The 7,880-nt window shown below is 36.5% G+C and overlaps 1 long non-coding RNA gene across 1 annotated transcript; it reads right to left on the reverse strand.

The window, feature by feature from the left end:
- Positions 1-493: 493 nt before the first annotated feature.
- On the reverse strand, positions 494-3,587 carry LOC131546319 (uncharacterized). Its single transcript, XR_009272651.1, has 3 exons — positions 3,432-3,587; positions 2,999-3,036; positions 494-1,131 (listed from the first exon to the last, which is right to left on the reverse strand). It is a non-coding gene; the product is annotated as an uncharacterized LOC131546319 (long non-coding RNA).
- Positions 3,588-7,880: the final 4,293 nt, after the last annotated feature.

Below are 7,880 nucleotides of genomic sequence, written 5' to 3' on the forward strand. Positions count from 1 at the left end.
TTTTCAGCGCTAATTATTCACTGCGCATCTTTAGTAAATCCTGACAATACTATTTTAATGCCAAAAGACAGTTTGAGCTGGCGCAAGCTGTTAGTAAATCTGTCCCTATGGCTCCCATTGTTAATACAGACAGACAACGCAGCTTTAAACTCACTCGAGGGCTGCTTCCAAAATTGCATACTTCCCTATATAGTAGGGGCAAAAAAAACGTATGCGAGAAGAATAGAATATCCGAATTCATAGTATTCATAAAACAGGAGGTAAAAGGTACCCGGATGACCTACTACTTCCACTGTGATTGTGAAGTGTGAAATCAATGGATTTATGAATGGCAGTGAAGCGACACAATTGATGATGGTAGGTCACATGACAGTGACAACATGATGGATGTAGTATGTTCCAAATTACAGTCATACTACATGACTTAAACTAGTTATTTTATAAAAAAATATAGTTAAAAAAATTATTATGGCAAAGCTAAATTTTCCTCATCGTTTATTTATTCCACATTTTGGGAAGACATTGGCATGCATTTTAAAACAGTTCAATATTACATTTCCAGTGCCTTGTTTTCAGGTTTCAGGCCACTCTTAGGCCCTCTCAGCTCAAGACCCCTGGTAGGGCAAAGGCCCCTGGACACCGGCCCCATCCTTGGTGCTTGCGTCAGCCAACTGAGACATCAGTAGGTCCAAACATCAAATGTCCTGTGACATTAATGAAGTATTTCTCCTGTGATAAGTGAGGGCATCATCAGTCATGAAAAGTTCTTAAAACGCTCATTGATCAGCGTAATGGCGTAATAACCCCATTAACATTTCTCACTGTTGATTCATGCTTTCACGGCTTATCCATCTCGTCACATCAAGCCGTGCAGCTCTCCAGCTCCTATTGTGTGCACAGTATCACGTCTGTGTTGTGGCTTCCAGTTACAAAGCGTGTGTTGGGGATGGGAGAGAGGTGTTTTCTCTGTCCTGGAATGCACTGTTCAGCAGAGCCGCCCCCCACGCCCCAGTCCACGTCGGGTCGCAGGCTGGCAGTCCATCCACGGACGCTGAACTGTGGGTGACACCGGAGCAGGAGAAACTCTCTGGAGGTGGGCAGGGGGGTGCAGATACACGCTTGTTTTATTGCCTGAACAGAGCGGGGGGAAGAACACAAATGGCACTGAGGTGAAGAGGTCAGGAACATAATTCTGAAATGCACAGATAAATCAGCGTGTGCAAGCACAGACAGAGCTGCTTCAAACACCTGATGTTTCCTTTACAAACAGATCAGCACGCTGCCCCCACCACCACCACCACCAGAGCTGGCACCTACCGCCAGCTTTCTCCGTTTAATGCACGCAAACTCGCCTCACGTAACCCCAAAACACAGAGTCGGTCAGAAAATGCACACATTCCAAAAACAGCAAACAGGCCGGTGTTACGCATCACTTGGGTCAGGGCAACATGGGGACATTCACACCTTGTTAAGTTTTACTACTTGTGCATTTGTTTGGCCCTGTTCTCTATTGCCCCCTTTGATGTAAACTGCGGCTGCTGTAGCCACAGGGAAACGAACAGAAGATCAGTCGCGCCGACTGCATTGAGACAAGACAAAGAGGAATGTACTGCAAAAGACTCCATTTGAAGTGTAATATACTGTCCGGGGTAGACAAGGCTGTGTGCCAATTAGAATTCTACTTCCTGGATTTGAATTAAGGCTGCAACAGGCTACAGGATTTGAATTTAAATAAATAAAGTAGAAAGAATTCAAATTATATTAAATTCCAAGAAATATATATAACTGTTTTAACTAGTTTTTAATTATACATATGATAATGATGACAATCCATCATGAAATACCAACTATATACAGTATATATATATATATATGTAACTATATTGTTAACTGTACACTTTTATTCAGCAGGGACACATTAAAATGATCAAATGTGACAATAAAGTCTTCTTTCTGTTTCTATTTCTTCTTTTTTCTATTTCTTCTTCTTTCTATTTCTTTCTAATTCTATTTCTAATAAATGGGGTTAATTAGAACTTTTTATTTAACAAAGAATAAATAGAAAAATGTATCACCATTTCTACAAAAATGTGAAACAGCACAACTGTTTAATAAATGTTTCTTAAAAGGCAAATCAGCATCTTAGAATGATTTCTGAAGGATCATGACACTGAAGACTGTAATAATATTTCACAGTATTACTGCTTTACTTTATTTTTGATCAAATAAATGCATGAAAAATATTGAAAACAATATTATTCCCAGTTGTGTAACCAGACCAGTATAACGTTATCACAATAAAAAGTTGTAGTGACTCTTTTCTTCTCACAATTACTTATTTGTTTCTTATATTTGCAATTCACTTGTTGTTTCTTGTTATTTGGACACAAAGCAAACGAAATATGGATTAAAGTGTTCGTTCACCCCCAAAACCCAAAATTCTGTCATAATTTATTGTGGAACACAAAAGAAGATTTTAATTTTTTTTGTCCACACAATGAAAGTTGTTGGAGTCGAGTAAATGAGTGAGAATTTCATTTTTAGATCACAAACTGTAGACCTGATTAGATATGTTTCAGCACTTGACATTTGCATTACATAAGTTTGAGATATAATCTCAAAGACTTTAAATTGCATTGGCAGTTACTAGACGCAATAGAAATAGAGGGCCTCCAAAGAAGCTGGAGCCTAGAGGCCTTTTAAGGCCATAATTCATCTTTGGCAAGCACGTTTTGAATTTAGAACTATTTACAGCAAGCAACTACAAATCAACATGTTATCTATATGGAAGCAACTAAGTTCAGTTTTTCTGTCTATTAAGTCACAGTCAGGTCCTTGTGGTGGCCTAGAGGCTAGAGCCATCCTTTCCGAGGGTCTGTGAGGTTTCATGACTGAGCTTCCCAAAGACTTGTCCTACTGAGCCCCAAATTACCTCAGAGTGACAGCACACACCCCATGCGCACACGCTGACCCCTGCAGAGAGTGTAAACACGCTCACCTGGATCACACTCAGCCCACATCAAAGAGAGGTGCCGTCTGTCTCAATACGTGAAAACAAAATGAGTAAAACAACTGTAAGGCTGATCATGCACGGGGCAACTTTATGAGCAATTTTATTGAGACTTTTTTTGAGCTATGTTTCCCATTGAGAGTGGGAAATAAATTTCTATCTGAATACTTTAGATCGGCCATGGGCCCTGTGTCCCACTTGGTTGCCAAAAGTTGCCCTGTGTATCATCAACCTGAATCTCTTTAGCCATCAGCCATTTTTGCACTGACATTCAACCTTGTAATATATATTTTAAATTTTCTTTTCTTTACAGATTTGAGAAATGTCACAGGTTATAAATATAAAAATATTTTTCATCTATAATATGTGATTTATTAAATGGCACTGAGTAATAGCTAGGCTACAATCAGAATTTACTCACTTGTCTTTGATAATACAGCGCTTTAGACCAATGGCAGAGAGTAACTGCAATGACATTAATACAACACTCTGTTATAGAGGTCAGACTAATTGTATTCATCTGTGGTTGTAAATAAAACAAAGGTCATAATGAGGTTTCGTTTCTGTCTCATGTCAACCAAGCAGCATGCAAGATGGTAAAGAGAGCAGTTGTTCAGCAATGGCCTCTTGTGGACAGATCATGCATTGCAACCTAAAAGATTATCAAATTATCAAAACTGTTCCAGGGTTAGTAACAGAATTTGATCACAAAATCAAGTGCAATGCTTTTCTACATTCTTCAGGCTCGAGGTGTATTATATTATATTATATTACATTATATAGGCCTTTATTTATAGGCTTACCTGTAGTGTTATATGTTATATAGTGTCCACCAGATATAATTAAATTCCTTAGACTGATCTTTTACTTTACTAGATACTTACACTCTGTTCAACCATGGCTTAATAGCCAATTTCCACTATCTACTTCCTGTAAGTGTGCGAGACTTCCGGTTCAGTAGTCGGTAAAACTATTTGCACTACAAACCAGTGTGTTTATGATTACGATAATAGATTAAAACAATACGAAAACAAATACCAGTTTGCAGTATTAAGCAGCATAACGGACTGTTTTGGTAGAGCTAAAATAACTGGAAGCAAATGACACCGCTAGTCAGCTTTATCAACTTGCTTTTTGTTTGATGCTTTATTCATTCATATATTTTAAGACATGTCCGTAGTGTTGCACTGCACTGAGTGGCCACAAGGTGTCAGTGTGTGTCAGAAGGGTGCTGTGGACTAGCTTCCAAATGAAAATGCAAGGTATTCTTTATACAATTATATATATATATATATATATATATATATATATATATATATATATATATATTAAATTAAATTTAAGATAACATATTCTGATTATTCTCTTTATATTAGAATACAGGAGATGCACACTGAAGCCATTCCAGCTCATCCCATCAAACATGTGTCCTCCCACTGGCTCATTATGACGGTCTGGGGTCAGTTAGGACAAATTGGTCATGTGACCATTCAAACCCAGCACACCTAGCACCGTTCAGCGTTTTCTGATTGGTCCAGTTTTTTCTTTCTCTCACACCTCTTTGTTTTGCCACTGACACCCTCGGCATTTATGGCAGACCTTCTGAAAGAGCGTCTCTATGGTGATTTGTTGGCCGTCAGAGGGCCAGACTGATGGTCGAGAGTGAGGACGGTCATAAAGCGTGTCTGCTGTGGTCAGATAGGCCTTGACAAACATGCCGCACACAAAGTGTCTGATAGGAATGTTTGTACTCGAGAGAACATTCCATTATTTTATATTCCAAAAATGTACACATGTCAGTCTTATCAAATAATACAGTGCTGTTTTTGGTCCGAGTTTGTCTAAAAGTGAGGATAGTTTGTGTTGTCCACTGTCTCTCCTGAGGAGTTTTACGACACCAGAGGTTCTTTGCGGTGAATGAAGGTTTTAATTGTTTCTCCACTGTAAAATTACACTCCTAGTAGTTGTTTCATCATGTACACACAGGGCTCGGATTTTAACGTGTTCAGTGACGCTACAGCTAATGTGGCTAAGTGTACTGATATCAACTTTTTTTATACAATGTAGAAACATGGCATTGTTGCACTACTGGTGCACATGGCAAAGAAAAAACAAAACAAAAATATATTCATTTTATTAAATTAAAGACTAATTATTCAAAAAAAAAAAAAAAACTAAATTAACAAATGTCCTTTATTATATTGAATGAACTATGGCATTATTAAGTTGCACCACTAGTCCACCCGTAAAATAAAATAAAGATATTTCAATAAATAAATAATATTGATTAAAGTATGACATTATGATCTCTAAGTTGCACCACTGGTCCACTTAAAATAATAATAATAATAATAATACACATTAAAATATAAATATGAATAACTAAATTATATTAATAATTAAATGTTGTTGATAAGACTAAATAAACTATGGCTTTATTATTTGTAGGTTGCATCATCATTGTGTCATTATTTCTAATGAATGAATGAATGAGTAATATTTATTATACTATTGCATTATTATTTTCACATTATACATAAAAAGTGATTGTTGTTTAAATAAAAAAGTCAGTAATTAGATTGAATAAACTATAGCATTATTATTAGCATTTATCAGTATAATATTTTAAGTTTCACCAAATAAAAATAAAAGATAAAAAATAAGATAAAAAATATTTTTTAAAAAGTGAATAATATATAATAAATACATTTGATTGAATAAACTGTAGCATTATTGTTTGTAAGTTCCATCTAGAAAAATCATCTTGCTGCTCCCTAAAATTTTACAAAAATATATATATAAAAATCCTTCCATCTCAGTCAGATTTATATGATGGGTTATGTGACCCAAATCATGCAGGGTTTGCTAGAATATGACACACAGTTTACCCACTGACACATGTAAGGTTGAGTCCCCTTTCATTCATTAGCTTCCAGGATTCATCAATCCTTTTCACAGCTGAGAAGTCAAACTAAACGGGTTAAGAATGCATTAAACAATTCGAAAGACAAAGAAGGAAATGTTTCCACAAGCTTCTGTTCATATCAGGTGACACTCATGTTGCATGTCTGTCTTTCCATAAGCTTAAAAGCTTGTTTCGTTCATCACAGATCACATGGCAGGGGTGTGAAACCAAAAAAAAATGTACAAAACTCAATCCCATGGATTCCGGTGGCTTCTTCTGGGAAGATCTGCTTCCTCTCTCTACATGTGGGTCATGGTTTCTTTGTCTCTCCTGTTCTAGGCCGGGATACTATTTGACGTTGTCATGCCATTGATAGAAAGCTAATGTTGCCATGGAAATGTGCAACAAGTGATGGAGGTGGTGGGCTACAGTGGATGTGAAGGGAAGAGAAAGGGGCTTGTCAGTGAATTTAAGTGTAATGTTGAGGGAAGGAAGATAAATGCCTGTATGCTTTTGTTCGCTCTGGATGCATGATGGGTCAAGGCTGATTAAAAGGAGCAGCTGGCTGCATTCGGCATGTAGATGGAGCCGAACCGAAAAAGAGGGAGGGACTTACTGGAAGATGAGACGTGATTTGTTGTTCTGTTGTTTTAGGTCCCACTCAAACCTCTTGATGTAAGGCATATATCAAGGGTTTGTCTGCTAATTGCAAATATGTACAGAAATGCAAATATAAATCACTCTCATTGCAAGTTAATACATTTTTTTAAGTCATTGCTCAGAGATGTTTAACTTTCTTTTTCCTTTGTTGATGCTACATGTGTTACTTAACTTACATAAAGTTAATAAATCTGCTTTCCCAGTGTTTAAACTTCCCAATTCCTCATTTGAACCCCATTAGCTAGAGAGCATTTTTTTTTCTAATTATAACAAATACACAGTTAACTTGCCAGAAATTAATATTGAATATTTTTCCAATATTTGATTCTCTATTTTTTTCTTCACATTTAGGAGGGCTTTTTTCTAATTACATAAAAATATACATAAAAAACAAAAAGTTGTGAAATTTTTTTTTTTTTTTCAATATTTGATGTTCTGGTGTGTTTTTTAACACATAGGAGGGCAAATATATATAAAAAATAAAAATACATGCCTTTTTTGTGCCTTGTTCTGTAACTAAGCTAATAAATCTTTATATATATATATATATATATACACACACACACACACACACACATATATTATGTAAACAAAAACTTTTATTTTGGATGCGATTAATCATGATTAATCGTTTGACAGCACTAATATATATATATATATATATATATATATATATATATATATATATATATATATATATATATACATTAACAGGAAATTAGACCATTTTCCCCTGCATTTAAGCTTCCCAATTCTTCATTTGAACCCTTTTAGCAAGCAGGGGTTTGGTCTGAGTCATTTTAGAAAAGCACTAATCAGCTGTTTAGCGAGTGATTGAGCATCTGCCATGACAAAGCGACTATTTAAAAGGTACTTCTCCACTTTTATTCACACTGCGGTTGTCTGTTGCTCTGGGTTTCCTTTGGAAAATTCCTGAACTTCTCCTCCTTCTTCTAAGGCAGTAATACTCATTTAAGCCCAAAGCAGTGCTGCGTTTTATGACCCAGGAGTCATTGCTGTAACTTAAGTTACTCTATCCAATATGGCTGCCATCTGTAGATGTAACAGGAGGGTCCTCGTAAAGGTCAACTGAATGGTGGAACAATAACGACAACAAAACTTAGCAGAGTTTTCTCTAGTAAATAGCATTTGTATTGTTGTAGATTACCCTAACTGCATTAGTAACTAGTCCTCCTGTTTTCTCTCTGGTGCCCCAGTCCCCTGTTTGGCAAACAAGTCAAACTGCTGTGTGGGAGCCAATATGGCGAGGACGACTGAGGCACGGAGCCCACATTCAGGGGGCAA

Source organism: Onychostoma macrolepis, chromosome 08 (assembly GCF_012432095.1).
Source record: "Onychostoma macrolepis isolate SWU-2019 chromosome 08, ASM1243209v1, whole genome shotgun sequence".
In the NCBI taxonomy this organism is placed as follows: Eukaryota; Metazoa; Chordata; class Actinopteri; order Cypriniformes; family Cyprinidae; genus Onychostoma; species Onychostoma macrolepis.